This window comes from Trachypithecus francoisi, unplaced genomic scaffold (genome assembly GCF_009764315.1).
Source record: "Trachypithecus francoisi isolate TF-2019V2 unplaced genomic scaffold, Tfra_2.0 Lachesis_group8, whole genome shotgun sequence".
NCBI lineage: Eukaryota > Metazoa > Chordata > Mammalia > Primates > Cercopithecidae > Trachypithecus > Trachypithecus francoisi.
The window spans coordinates 113,125,599-113,141,210 of record NW_022681473.1 but is presented as its reverse complement, the minus strand read 5'-3'; the positions used below and the strand labels follow the sequence as shown (position 1 = coordinate 113,141,210).

The 15,612-nt window shown below is 49.6% G+C and overlaps 1 protein-coding gene and 1 long non-coding RNA gene across 3 annotated transcripts in view; one reads left to right on the top strand and one right to left on the bottom strand.

The window, feature by feature from the left end:
* PKNOX2 (PBX/knotted 1 homeobox 2) overlaps positions 1–4,387 on the bottom strand; it is a 272,502-nt gene extending 268,115 nt beyond the window's left edge. Inside the window, exon 1 of one of the 2 annotated variants that reach the window (XM_033204400.1) lies at positions 4,274–4,387. The gene's annotated coding sequence lies outside the window, so the exon portion shown is untranslated. The remainder of the gene's footprint in view (positions 1–4,273) is intronic. The other variant, XM_033204404.1, reaches the window with a different exon arrangement.
* A 52-nt stretch (positions 4,388–4,439) lies between these two features.
* LOC117080135 lies at positions 4,440–10,583 on the top strand. Its single transcript, XR_004435731.1, has 3 exons — positions 4,440–4,708; positions 8,412–8,514; positions 10,370–10,583. It is a non-coding gene; the product is annotated as an uncharacterized LOC117080135 (long non-coding RNA).
* The last annotated feature ends 5,029 nt before the right edge of the window (positions 10,584–15,612 follow it).

Sequence of the window (15,612 nt, the reverse complement as noted above, 5' to 3'; positions counted from 1 at the left end):
CCTTGTGCCACACAGCGTAGGAAAAAGGAAAACTCATAACAGCCTTTCTCACCCTCCTCAAACTAATTTAGAAAATGTGCTCCAGATTAAATAAATCGGGAACAAAAGTCTGAGATTAGAGCGAGAATTTCAGAAAGTAGGGAGGGGGAACTAAATAAATAGCAAGGAAATCTTGCAACATGTTGGAAGCCTATAAATTTTATTGGTGGTTTCTTTAATAAAAACAAATTCAAATGCTAACAACGCAGTATTATTAAGACTCTAACATTTAGACATCTAATTTTGTCCTGCTCCACTGCTGTTTACGTTGCACGTTGGATTCGTGGAAGGTAAGGAAGTCAGGTGGGTCTGGTTTGGTTCCTAAACCAGGCTAATAGAGACCCCCTTAAAATCCAGCCGTTTTGCTTTCTAGGCATGCCTTGGTCTCTAATGAGTTACAGCCCAGGTTGAAGATGGACATGGCAGAAAGAAATTTAACACACACTCTGGTGTACCCATAAACTTCAAGGCCAAGAGAGAGGAGGTATGTTTCCAGTTAAGCTAGAACTCCATGAATTCAGGATTCTCCACTCACAAGACAGTAATTCTCCTTATTTCATCACTAACTTACTTCAAATGTGTTTATACAATTTATTGCTACTGAACTTCCAGGCAACTAGTGTAGAGTTAATGAAACCCAGCTTGGAGAAGCTTTGAGCTTTGAACAACTAACCACAGTTTAAATGGTTATGACATGCGGTCAAAGCCACAGCCTGAGCCCACTGCAGTTTCTGTGTTAGGACCTAGTCAAAACCCTTGTCATCTCACCTTTTGTGCCAAACAGATTGAAAAAGCAAAAAGCACTGAAAAACAGCCTGCCTTGTTCCTTCTCAAGGTTCCCAGCCATTTAAACACATTTATCTTACTAAACGCGAGGCAAGCCCCTCCTCCAGCCCCGAGTAAATATTTTAGTTGCAGTTTGAATTGGCAGCTGGGCTGAAATCCTGAAATCCAGTTTGAGTTTAATTGAACAGGGTCAGGCCTACCTAAAGCAATGCTGGGAGAGGCTGCTGAGGAGGCACCAAGCAACATTTAAAGGCAGACTCAGTGAAAGCCCAAAGGCAACACAAAAATGAACAGATGAAACCGGACTGGAAAAGAAGCAAACTCGTCTTTCAGAATCACTTGGACATTAACTTTTATTAATTCCATTGTCACATGGCAACCTCCCCCAAGCTGTGTCCATGTGGGAACTCCAGCAAGCTCCCTCTTTTTAAACAGACCCATTTTGGAAGAGTAAAGGGGAGGTACTGGATTTGCCACTGCCGCACAATAAAAGCCCCTTTTGAAAGCAGCACTTTCATTAACTTAAAGCAATCTATAGACTTTAAAGCAGAGAGCAGTAAACTCCCAGAGAGGATCATAAAACAGCCAGTCTCAAGTTGGGTATACTTCAGTGCAATTCGCATGAGGCATTTTACTGTGAGCGGTGGTCGGGCCCATCTCCCTCCAGTAACCCCCTGCCCCTCATTCTGAGCAGCCTCTCTTTCTCTTGGCTTTCATGCCTTTCCCGCTCACAAAGGGGAGGCGGTGACCAGGGAGTCTCCGTGGGGTCACGGCTCCCTCCCCCCTCGGGCTCTCAGCGGGAGAGAGCTCTCACGAATTCCAAGCCTGCAAAACAACAGCCTTGGAGCTCCGCGGCGGCAGTCGCCTCGCCCCGGGCCGCCGAGGCCACTCGTGGGTCGTGGGTCTTCCGTGTCCTGTAAGAGCCGTCTGGCTCTCCCTGCCAAGGGTGCAGGGGGCTGGGAAGGTGGATTTCATATTAAAAGGAGGAAATCTCAAATCTTCCTCCCCTCAATACCCTCCTCCCCCCGCCCCCACCCCCCCCACACGCTCTTCTCTAGATGCCCAGAGAATAACCTACCTCCCTGGTCGGGACCTCTTCCCACCCCACACCCCAGAGCTAGGCCCAAGCTATGGGGATGCAGCTGGAGTGGGAGATTATGAGACCAGAAACGGGACTCTCCCTCCCCGCTTCCACCAAGGTCCTGGGGCCTCAGAAGGCCAGAACAGCAGAGAGAGCAGGAGGGCAGGGGCAGGGGCTTTGGGTAATAGACCGTGTTATGTTTGAACACCATCATTCTCAGATCTGGGGTGGGGAGGATCGTCTAATCTGCCTAAAATGCGAGGCTTTTGGCTTCCACCAGTTATAGTGCATTTGAAACCCGAAAAGCCAATATCCTGAAGTCTCAGGACAGGAGAGATGACAGTAAGGCACCCCAAGCTTGGGGCGCACCAAAGGCCGGGTTTGTGGGCTTCTCAGCCCGGCGGGAGTAAGCACAGGAAGCGGCTCCAATCAGGGCACTGGAGTTCGAACCAGTCCTACCCTGGGCCACAGCCCAGACTCCTCGGCCCACTGCGGCACCTCGCTGCTAGCGCTGCCCCCCGCCTTTATCGCAGGCCGCGGCCCCTGGGGGCCACCGCTCCCGCCCCTCCGCGCTGCCCCCGCAGACCCAAGTGGCTCCTGGAGCACTCCGAGCCGCCTGGGTCGGGTCCCCCAATCCACTCCCAGCCCCGCGAGGCTGCCCTGCCGCTTCGCCCAAAAGGTCTCTTCGATCTGTCCGCTTCCCGGAATCGCTCTCCTAGGACCGGGTCCTGTGTGGGCCAAGTCCTCTCCTCCTAAAGAAACACTTTCGGGGGGAAGCAGCAAAAATTCGGGGCTCGCCTGCCATGGCTCAGATCAACTACTTTCGTCGCTTACCTAAACACGTTTTCACACGCAGAGGTCCAGGACCCCCGAGTGCGACCCTCCCCAAATTCCAATAGCCTCGACCACAAGAAAAAGCTGTGATCCCGTTACTGAATCCTAAAAACGCCACCCGTTCCTCCAGCCCCCAACTCCGACCTCCAGCACTCTGCTCTGGCCGGCGTGTAAACTACTTATCGGCCCTTCAATCCCGATTCCGTAAACAGTCTGGATCCTATAAACCAAACTCTAGCCCGGTCCTAAAACCCAGCCCTAATTCAGGGCCGATCCACAAAGCCTCTACCCCTCAGTTCCCAACCAGAGTCTACCCACCGCGCGGAAACCCCCGGCTCCCCCGCGAAGAGCCCCGGGAAAGGGCGTCCCATTTCGCTCGTTTCTTCCTGGGCATCGGGAGCCAGGAAAGCCCGGTCACCTAACCCGAAAGAAATGCAAACTTTGCGCGGCAGATTCGGGACCCTGCCCCATCCCCCTCAGCTCTCCGCTCCCGAGCGCTTTCCGTCCCCTCTTTTACGAACTCATCCCCTAGTTCTCGAGCCAGAAGGGCTCCCGATTCCCAAACCTCGCGCGGGCCCCTATGCCCGCCTCACCGAAGATCCCCAACAATCACGGAAAGCCGGTGACCCTACACATTCTCGCTCCTCCCTGGGTGAGGGTCCCTGCGCGTAGTCCCTCAGATCCTGGCTTCCCGGACCCCGCCGGTGTTCCTCTGCCTCCACCGATCCGCCCGCAAACCCCCATTCGCCCTGCCTCCCCAGGCCCGGCCGGCCGCGGCCGCGGCTCCTCCACTCCTCCGGTCACCCGGCCCCAGCCTGGGACCGCTCCCGCTTCCAGCCGCTGGAAAGCAGCTCCAGGCTGGTGGCGCCGAGTAAGCGCCGGCCCCAAGGACGCCCGAAGCCGGGAAAGAGAACCTGGAGCCTGCCCGCGGTTCCCAGCCTTGCCCCGCGGAGCGCCCAGCCGGGAGCCTCCGGCACCGGGTCTCCGGCCGGCGTGCCTGCTCCTATTCTGGGGTCCCCTGGCGCTCCCGGCGCACAGCTCCCCGCCCGCCAGCTACGGGGTTGGGCCCGCGGCGATCCGAGTCCGCAGCCAGGCTCCTTGCACCCGCGGACAATGCGCGGCCGGCCACGGGCCCAAGCGCGGCGAGGCGGCGGCGGCAGCGGGGCTGCGCGCTGGCCGGGCAGGGAAGCGGGCGGCCCGCGGGGCTCTCGCAGCCTCCGTGCCTGGCCTCACCGCCCCTCGCGCTGCTCCGCTCCGCGCTCTCCCGGCGCTTCCCCAGCTTCTCTCTGTACGCTCCCGCCGTCCCTCGCTGCTCCCTGCCTCCCTCCTCCCTGCTGCCTCCCTCTCTCTCCTCCCTGCTGCCTCCCTCTCTCCCTCTCTCCTCCTTGCCCTGTCGCAATGAATAATACTCTGGCTTGGGGACTGGAATAAAACACACGCGCTCTGAGGCAGCCGCCCGCAGCAGCAGCCGCCGCCGCGCCGCCGCCGCCGCCTGCAAAAGCGTCTCTGACATGGAAATGAATGACAGCTTACCTGATGCCAATCTTCATCAGACTGACACCGGCGTGACAACACAGCCTATACTTCCCAGCACTGCTCGGGACGTCAGCGGCACAGGGACCCGCCCCCCGAACCCCCCCTTCACACACCTCCCCTCTCCCCACTCCCCCTTTCTCCCCACCCCCCATCACCCCCACCCACTCCCGGCCCGGCCGCTGCCAAGTCGGAGGAGCCGCTGGAGTGTCTCCCTCTACTGGAGGCTCTCGGGCGGCGGGCGCGGGCCTGCTCCTGAGGCGGGGAGGCGGGCGGCCTGGAGAAGCGGCTCCACTCGCGAGGAGCCTCGGATGGGGAGCACGGTGGACCCCCAGGAACTCAGGACCACCCTCCCTCCCCCAAGCCAAGTCCCCCTTAGCGAACAACCGGGGCCGAGTTCCAAGATATCACCGGTGCTGAGGGGACTGAGATGAGGTGAGATTTTCTGTGGACCCCAAGAGAACTCCCCAGAAATGATGAAACTTAAAACGGGCAAGAAATCCTTCCTTCCACCAGCACTCCCCCTTCCCCCTTTCCTGCCTGGCTGGCCTCATTTTTATGATTGCATTTGAATAATTCTCATTACCCTGGCCCCAGAAAAGGTGTTCAGATGACACTCTGGTTAGTTATTCCTGGTCTCAAGAGCTTTTTCTGCTGTGGGCTTCCCGGGATGTCTGGTTCAAGGTGGGGCAGAGGGAGAGAGGAAAGAGTGGAGAGGCTTTGTCAGTACAGTACTTCTTTGCAAATGTCAGGCAAGCCTGTTCTAAGCCACTGCTATTTTCATTCTAATAAAAAGTCCTCAAGCAACTCAGTGAGTTCCCAGAGTTCTGGGGGCTGAGGTGCAGTCATATAAAGGGAGAGAGACCAGCTGGGCTGTTTCAGCCTGGGCCTGCTGGGGTGGCTTCATCTACATCAGGGCGGAAATCGGCTCGTTATGTGCTGTCTACAGTGGAAGACAAAAGCAGGCATGTGTAGACCCATAAGTGCCTCCATTCACTCAACAGAGATCACAGTCCTACTAAGAGCCACACACCAGAGCACGCATGCTTGCTTCCACAACTTAGCACATGGCCCTCCGCATAAAGGGACAAGAGAACCCCTTCTGCCTCTGGAAGTTTGTTTCTTGCTCCCCATAGAGGAGCCCTTTCAGCCAGTCAGGCAGCCATTGATCCTCTGACCCCAGGCCAGGCAGGAGGCCTGGATGAAGCCCAGACAAAGACACCGACATAAGCGGGAAAGCAGAAAGTGAAACTCAGCCACCGGGTTTTCAGTAAAGAATCTGACTCAAGAAGTCGAAGGCTGACCCTGAGCTCTTCTCAGGCCTCTGGGTCGCTGCTCACCTGCCTCCGTCATGGGCAAGGATGAGAGCTGTTAGCGTTGCCTGGCTCAGGGGAGGCAGTTGAGATCCTGCTTACATCACATCCCAGATACACACACTACTGTTTGTCCAGATCCTCCCAGTACCCCCAAATCCACCCTCCACCGCTGCTTGTGGGAGAAACTCTTCAGTGGTAGCCCCCATTATAGACCAAGTAGAATCCTCTCACCTTCACACAGAACCTCCAAAAACTTCACTAGGTGGATTTATGTCACCCTAGTCTCTGATCTGATCAGAGTCTCTGGCTGCTGACAGCATAATCGCTATTATATATTATACATTGTATAATAATATAATAATAATGAATGCACTTGCCCTTTTTATGTGGTACAGAAGCGGCCAGATTCTCCAACCCAGAGGCTGGAGGTCAGGCTGCCATAAACTCTCAGAGGGAAGCCCTCTTCAGATAAGGGAGGGGGAGGGGAGATCCATTTGTCTCTGCCCAGGACCTCTGGAGGGAGGGGTTTCTCTCTTTCCCATGGCTCCCAGTGAGTTGCTACAGCCTGCCGAGTCAGAGGGGAAAATCAGGCTGAATTCACTCCATCAGAGAGGTGTCAGTGAGCCATAAATAGGACCGCAGGCAACAGCCTTGCATCACTGATTTACACCTGTCACACCCCTTGTTTTCTGAAATCTAGTTCAATGCCCAACACTTTCCTGATATGGGAGATCCATTGCCATGAGCTATTAAAATTTTTGGAGTCTTTAAATACTATGATTTTCACTAATACCTTTTTGGTGCTTTAAACTGCATATCGTAGTTTTAAGTAAATATATCTTGCTTTGACTATTTTTGTCATTTGCAAGAGCTTAAAAAATGATTATCCAAAATATAACCATCATTTTTATAATCACTGAAGGCAAATATTTTACCCGCACCCACCAGAAGCTCTGCTGTGTGCTAGCACTAAGAATAAAGAGCAGAAGCAAAGAGGCTCCGGTTATGGCTCCTGTCTTCAAGAAGCGTTCATTTGTTGAAGAAGACAAAGCACCAATATGTAAAACATTAAGTAGCAATAATACAGGAATCAACAGAAGACACAAGCTAGTAAATAATTAATGAACAAATGAGTTGTCAATATGTCAAATTCCTTGAGTTCCACATCTCAGTTTTGGCTCTGTCAATGAGTAGAGAAGAGATAGAGTAGAAATTAAGGTCACTACAGATACTCTACAATTTCTTTCCCATCATCCCTCTGAGGATGAAGAAGAGAATGGAGATGAACGTACATGTTGTATTGTATAAACCATCAACACACTGATATTATAAACAAATAGAAGTTTCTACAAATCCTAGTTATCACTCCTAAATGTTGGAGTTCCTGTTTGGTTCTGGGCCCTCTTCTCACTCTACCTGCACTTTATCTGTGGTATAAGCAGCCCACACCAGCCCATGCTGTCTCCTCCAAGCTTCCAATGTGGGTGATCAATGGCCCAACTGAATTCTGCCAATGTCACACTATGAATAAAAATTTAAGACCTGGCTGTACTGGTTTGCTCAAGCTGCCATAACAAAATGCCACACACTGGATGGATTCAACAAGAGATGTTGATTTTCGTACAGTTGTGGAGGCTGGAAGGTCAAGATCAAGGTGCCAGCAGAGTTGTTTCTGGAGAGTCCTCTCCTCCTGGCTTGTGGATGGCACCTTCTCACTGTGCCCTCGTGTGGCCTCTTCTCTGTGTACACAGGTAGAGAGACAGCTCTGGTGGTCTCTCCCTCGTCTTATAAGGACAGTCCTGTTGGATTGCGGCCTACCCTTATGACCTCGCTTAACCTCCCTAAAGGCCCTGTCTTCTTATACAGTCACATTGGGGGTTAGGGTGTCAACATATTAATTTGGGTGGCGGGCACAATTTAGTTCATTATACCACCTAACTACCAGTTCCCTTCACTCTCAACTTAATTATTTTTAATGAATATTGATAGATTGCGAGTTCCCTGAAGATGGGGACAATATCTGATTTCATCTTAGGATCCCTAAAACCTGGTCCAGTGCACAATCCAGAAAACATATTAAAGAAATGCTTGTTGGATTGAACGCAATGAAACATATTTCTCCATCATTGTTCCAGTCCTAGTTGACAGACTTGTCACCAGCCACCTGGAATATTTTGATTCTTTTCTAAATGGTCTAAATGCCTCCAGTATCTCCAATCCCTCCTGTACACTTGTATAAGGATGTTCTTCCTAAAACAAAGGTTGGATCACACCTTGGTTTCCCCTGAAAATCATCAGTAGCTTTCCATTGCTTATAGGATTTCACCTAAAAAGTTACTGGGCCTTATAATAAAAGGAAGAACCTTGAATGCCACACTACTTAGCATGGCCCTCAAGTTCATCCTCCTCGTCTGGCCCTCATTCACTTTCAGGCTAATCTCCTGCATTCCTGCTCACACCTCTCCAACTCTACCTTCTAGTGATTTCCAGTGCTTCCTGCTGCATCAGAAGCACCCCCCCAACCCCCTCGGTGAACTTCTTTATAATTCAGGGTTCCGGGTTCCACCCCTACAGAAATCAGTCTGCAGAAAGGTCTTGGAGCCCATATTTTAAAAGCCACTGCAGTTGTGAGGTCTGGGAACTTCCATTCTACCCAGCACTCCTGCTCCAGCTCATGGGCCCCAGAACACACTCCGGATTCTGGGCCCTTCCTTTACTTGCTCACACTCTTCCTTCAGCCCCGGCTTTTCATTCCCCCTTTTCCTATCTTCCGAATCCTATCTGCTTTTAAGCTTTCACAGATATATCACCTCTCTTCAAAGGATCCTTGGATCCCCCAAAAGAGAACACCAGCTCTGGAATCACCAGGCCCTGGCTTAGCTCTCCACCCTGTAATGAAATGGCCAGCTCTCTGGGACATTACCGGTGAGTGCCAAGTCTCAGTTTCTGTGTTTGTGAAATGAGGATGATAATAGAATCCAACTCATGAGACCATGGGGATTAAATAAAATCACAAATGTAACGAGCTTAGCACAGTCCCTGGCACATGGGAGGCTCTTCAATAAATGAATGGCAGCATTAGGTTTAATAGCCCTTTACCCAGGGCTGCCCAGTGCTTTGCCTTTGCCTTTGCCTTTGCCTTTATTATAGTGCTGATTTAATTGGCCTGAGGAAGGGAGATATTGTTTACGGAGAAGGCTGCCACAGGCCCTGAGGGCTGCAACATGGATAATGGGAGCAAGGAAATGAGGGCAGGGGGATGCTTCTCTCTATCTAAGGCCTCCTTCCTGACCCTGGATCCACGGGGGGCTGTGGCAGGGAGTGGGGGAAGCCAAGGCCAAGTGAGGAAGACTCTGCTCCTGATGAAATAATGCAGGAAGGGCACATCCTTTGGAGAAAGGGGTGGGCAGACGGGGGGACCTGAGAGGTTTAAAAACTCAGATGCTAGAAATCCTCCATAAGGGAGTGGGGGTCCAGGATTTTGCTCTGAGCTGGAAGCTGGGATGTCCAGGCCCCTCACCCATCTCAGAATTTTTATTTATTTATTTTTGGCCCTGGGAAAGCCTCTCAGCTCCCTCATCCCACTCCCACCCTCTGAAGCAGGGGGAAGAAGAAGCCTGTCCTCTGGGCACACGATAGGCAATTAATTGGGTCATGCCTTTAACCAGCTCCTCTAATATAGGAGCAATATAATCCCCAAAGCTTTTTAAAAACCCGTCTTCTTTATGGTACTGATGCACTTTGGGGAAGTTTCTTCAAGCACTGTCTCCTCCCCATCCCTTACTTATCCCAAGCATCTCCCTATCCCACCCCAAGTCCACACACACACACACAGAGAGACGCCAGCTCTCAGGTGGGAGCTGTCCCGGCCTTAGCTCCAGATAAGAGGATCTGTGGGTGGCAGGAAAGGAAAAAGAAGATTTCTGAGTAATTTCAAAGTTCTTTCTAGGTTCTAGCAAGGGGTGGGAAGGATCACAGCCAGCTTGAAAGAACTGAGAAAGAGAGAGATTGGAAGAGAGAATATTTCTACTATATTTAGGAAGACAAGAGAGAATGTTATGACGATTTCCAAAAAGAGTCATTTCTGGGAAATGCCATCCCAAAAGTTTGGCCAAAAACATTTGAGAAAGAAGGATTTAAACCTGTGCTGTCCACTACAGCAGCCACTAGCCACATGCAGGCCCTGAGTGCTTGAAAGGTGGCGAGACCTAACTGTGATGTGCTGTGTGTGTAATACATTTAGAAAATTTCATCTATAAAAAAGAATGTGAAACATTTCATTAAGAATTATTTTATATGTGTTACATATTAAAATAGTAATATTTTGGATACATGGAGTTAAATAAAAATATAATAGGCCGTTAAAAATATCTTCACCTGTTTCTTTTACTTTTTCAGTGTGGCCACTAGCAAATTTAAAATTACTATGTGACTTGCATTCCATTTATTGAAGTCTCCCTTCCAGGCTTTGTTTTTGTTCTGGTAGAAGCTATGTTTGGATGCTGAAACCTTTATTATTTATCATGTATCACTCCAGCTCTCCAGCTTTTCCATCTCTTCTGCTTCTGCCGACCCCACAGAGGACCAGCGTGAAAGGAGATCATTAGGCTATTCAGGGCCTCCGTCAGACTGCAGAGGTGGCTAAGAACTCCCCGCCCCCAACCCCTACCCAGGGTTACGTAGAGTTTTGAAAGTGTTATTCTCACCAAACAAAAACCACCTCTCCCATTTGGACTGAAGGATCCATCCCTGAGCCCCTTGTCTCCTGTCTCCTTTTCAGCACCCTCCTAGCCATCACAAGTGTCACTCCTGCTGCCATCATACTCTCCTTGAGCCCCATCTCCATTCTCACCACTCGCATCACCACCACCTCACACAGAACCATCTGCATCCTTCTGCTCACCCAGTGGACCCTCTCCTCCCTGTCCCCAGGAAGGAACCCAATCAGCATTTGCTGCCTTTGATGCTGCATCCAAACTCTAAGCCCTCCTGAGCTGAGGATTTTGCATGGCTGGGCTCCCAACTTCATTCTGGCAGCCAGGCCCCATGGCAGCCAGACTGCAGGGCTCAGAGGAGCAACCAACAACCCTAGGAAGGGGTGAAGGCCACATGCCCTGCAGAAGGGGGTCCTGTCTTATCGCATTAGAAGGGGACAGTGAAGAAGAGTGACTGAATGAGGGAACAAGAAACCCCCAGCTTACCTCGCATAGGGACCACGGTTTACTTAGCAAGGAAGAACAAAACAAAACAACAGCAATAATAATAGCTTATATATATTGCTTATTTGCTGGGTGCCAGACTCCATGCTGAGTGCCTAACATGCATTGTTTATCAGGTCTCCACAGCGCTCTATAAGGCTTAGGTAAGTGAAGGAACTTGTCGCCAGGCATGAACTCAGACAGGCTGCCATCAGAACCCACACTCCAAACCACCATTCTGAATTGCTCCTTCACAAAGCATAAACTTTCACTCCCTTGCCCCCCTCATCCATTCCTTTATTCACTGATTCACTCATTCAGCATGCATACACTGATAGCCTCTAAGAAACTTACCAGCTCATTGGTTCCCATTCAGCATCTAGGCTGTCCAGGCACATAGAAGGCATTGGGCTATGAAGATGAGTAAATCACAATCCCTGAACTCACATAAATCTTAAAGGTTTTTGGGGGCCATGAGAGATGTGGAAAAGCCTAATTCTGCCTTCAGATCACACCCATATTTTACAGCACAGAAACTGAGGCCTAGTAGGAGGGACATGGAAAGGGTGAAGTTCCAATCTCTCCCAATTTAACAGTCAAGTAAGAATCCACTTGGATTCTCAACACAAATCAGGGTTTGTCTTCCAGCCTCACCCATCTTCGGAGATTCTGGGTATATATTGTGTCACTGCTTGGCTGCATGGTCCTTTTGACAGACTTGGTACGTCCCTTTCTGCCTTTATTCCCATTGGCTACTTTCACAATACCCAGTGGTAATGTCCACACCCAAATCAAAACTCAACCACTCCAGAAACTACTTAATTCAGGACACCTATGTCCTGTGTCCCCAGAGCTTATGGGATCACATTTCCACCATAGTAGTATACATTTGTATGTTGCTTTGTACATGTTCTTAAATTTCAAATACATCTTAAAATTCAAGCAGCTTTTGAACTTCATGAAGGCAAGGACTAAGTGTTTCTTTTATATCCTACCCTCTCCTTCCCAATCTCTCATTCTCTCAGCATCTGATAACAATCTCAGCCTATTCAAATTAACTAATACATGCAAATTTCTTGACCTACTATGCAGACATAATCTGTGTATGCATGAGTGTGTGTGTATCTGCCTGGGCAGTAAATTGAAACAGTATGGATAGCAGGGGTGTTTGTGTATACAAAGTGTCAGTGTAAGCATATGTACGTGTGTGTGTGTGTGTGTGTGTGGATGAGTTCTACAGCTATTAGAGTTAGGGAAGCTTAGACACACATCAGCACAATCCATCAATTTCCAGACATTATCTCTCATGATAATTTCCTGCCAAATCTTTGAGTTGCAATTAAGAAAGTAGATAATTTGAAACATTTTCCTCTGCATGTTGAGATGGATTATAATCCTAATTTGATAAAGACTCTTAATGACTCATTAGCCACCCTTGGCTTCTCCTCAGGTCAGCCAACTTCCCAGGCGCTGGAGGCAGCTGGCAGCAGAAAGGCGGCAACGCTTAGGTCATTACATGTTATTGCTTCAGCAGCACTAAACGAAAAAGACACAACAAAGACACAACTGCACCACAGCCCTGGAATTCTCTTTTCCTCAGCTCCTGGATTTGGGAATCAATTTTTTTTTTCTTGACTTTGAACAAAGCCTCTAATTTCCTAACAACCAAAATGCTGTCTCCAGGGTATGTGCACCCTGCCAGAGTGGCAGACAATGCATCGCAGCCTTCCCTCTGCACAGGTCGGGGTACACGGACTCTCTGTTCTCACAGCTCTGGGTCCCATCCCCACCACAATTTTTTTTCCTGGGACGGGCTCCCCAAACCAAAGGGTGGGGACTCCTAGAAAGACTGGCAATTTCAAGTTGCTTACAGACAATCACCACACAACGACCTCTTTTCTGCCTTGGGTGAGCAAGGTCAGAAAGCACAGAAGACCATGTACAGGGTCCTGGTTCCTTTCCTCCTGGCTGGGTGGCACCTCTTCAGCCCCAGGCTTAGAGCATTGAATTATTCACAGGACCCAAAGTCATGGCTTCCCTTGGCTCACCCACTCAAGAATGTAAATGCCTGATTCTCAGAAAGGTCTTGTTGCTTGGACTCCTGTGAACCTGTGCACAGTTGCAAACACACACGGCATGCACTCATCACATATGGACAGGTAGGCATAGACACACAGTCACACTGACACGTGTTCACACAGAAACAGAGTCACGAGTTCACATGGAAACACTGACACATGGTCACACAGATGCACAATCACACAGATACATGGTCTCACAGAAACACAGTCACAGTCACACTGACACATGTTCACACAGAAATACAGCCACAAGTTCACATGGAAACACTGATACAGGATCACAGAGTTACACAATCACACAGATACATGGTCTCACAGAAACACAGTCACACTGACACATGTTCACACAGAGATACAGTCACAAGTTCACATGGAAACACTGATACAGGATCACAGAGTTACACAATCACACAGACACCCAGTCACAATGACACATGGTCATTCAGAAACAGACACAGAGTCACACTAACAGTCACACAGAAAGAGTCACAGTCATGAGGTCACATGGAGACACTGACATATGGTCACACAGTCATACAATCACGTAGTCACACTGATACACAGTCACACTGACACAGGTTCACAATGACACACAGATGCAGTCACACAGACCAACAATCACACAGAAACACAGTCACAAGTTCACATGGAAACACCAACACATGATCACACAGTCACAAAATCACATAGATACACAGTCACACTGACACAGGGTCACAATGACACACAGATGCAGTCACACAGACCAACAATCACACAGAAACACAGTCACAAGTTCACATGGAAACACCAACACATGATCACACAGTCACAAAATCACATAGATATACAGTCACACTGACACAGGGTCACATAGAAACACAAACACGCAGTCATACAGAAACATTACACAGTGACAAGCTCACATGGAGATGTTGATACATGGTCACACAGACACACAGTCACACTGGCATGCAGTCACACAATCATACTGACACACGTTCACACAGAAACACAGACACAGTCACACTGACACAGTCACACAGAGACAGTCACAAGTTCACATGGAAACACTGATACATGATCACATGGTCACACGATCACATAGACACATAGTCACACTGACACATGGTCACATAGAAACAGACACAGAGTCACACAAACAGTCACACAGAAATAGTCACAGTCATGAGGTCACATGGAGACACTGACATATGGTCACACAGTCATACAATCACGTAGTCACACTGATACACAGTCACACTGACACAGGGTCACAATGACACACAGATGCAGTCACACAGACCAACAATCACACAGAAACACAGTCACAAGTTCACATGGAAACACCAACACATGATCACACAGTCACAAAATCACATAGATATACAGTCACACTGACACAGGGTCACATAGAAACACAAACACGCAGTCATACAGAAACATTACACAGTGACAAGCTCACATGGAGATGTTGATACATGGTCACACAGACACACAGTCACACTGGCACGCAGTCACACAATCATACTGACACACGTTCACACAAAAACACAGACACAGTCACACTGACACAGTCACACAGAAACAGCCACAAGTTCACATGGAAACACTGATACATGATCACATGGTCACACGATCACATAGACACATAGTCACACTGACACATGGTCACATAGAAACAGAATAGTCACACAAACACGCAGACATGCAGAAGCATTACACAATCACAAGGTCGCATAGAGACGCTGATACATGGTCACATGGTCACACAGACACACAGTCACACTGACACACATTCACACGGAACACAGACACAGAATGACACACATTCATACAGAACACAGACACAGTCACACAGTCACAAGGTCACATGAAAACACTGACACATCACACAGACACACAGTCATAAGTTCACACAGAAACACTGCCACACAGTCACAAATCACAGACACACAGTCACAAAGTCACATGGAAACACTGACACTTTATCATACAACCACACAGTCACAGAGTCACACAGGTACACAGTCACAGGGACACACAACCACACAGTCACAGAGTCACACAGGTACACAGTCACAGGGACACACAACCACACAGTCACAGAGTCACACAGGTACACAGTCACAGGGACACACAACCACACAGTCACAGAGTCACACAGGTACACAGTCACAGGGACACACAACCACACAGTCACAGAGTCACACAGGTACACAGTCACAGGGACACACAACCACACAGTCACAGGGACACACAACCACACAGTCACAGAGTCACACAGGTACACAGTCACAGGGACACACAACCACACAGTCACAGAGTGTGTAAGGACTTCTCCGAATGACTTTCATCCCAAAGCCAGGTGACAGATTAAGGGGGAAAGGGGACGTAGTCAGTGAGCGAACACCTATCTGTGTGGCATGCCTGCTGACACTGGGGACTATGCTGCACAGAGAGGGTGGGGAAGCTTGTGCTGACCCAGGCAGTTGCTGCATTCTGAGCTGGAGCAGGCGTGGGAGCAGCATCCTTAGTGGGGATCAGCTTTTGAGCTCTAATTCTCTTCCTGCACCCACCCCCACCCCCAGGCGTATTCTCATCCCGTCCCAGGCTCACTCCATCCCGGCTGTCACAGGGCAGGCTTAGGGTGAAATAAAAAGCCTCCACTGTCCCCACCCCACCCCCGCCCTGTGCATTCCATCAATGTGACAAATGCTCTCTGGGCAGGACCCCTGAGGCTGTCTTCTCTGCCACCAACCCCT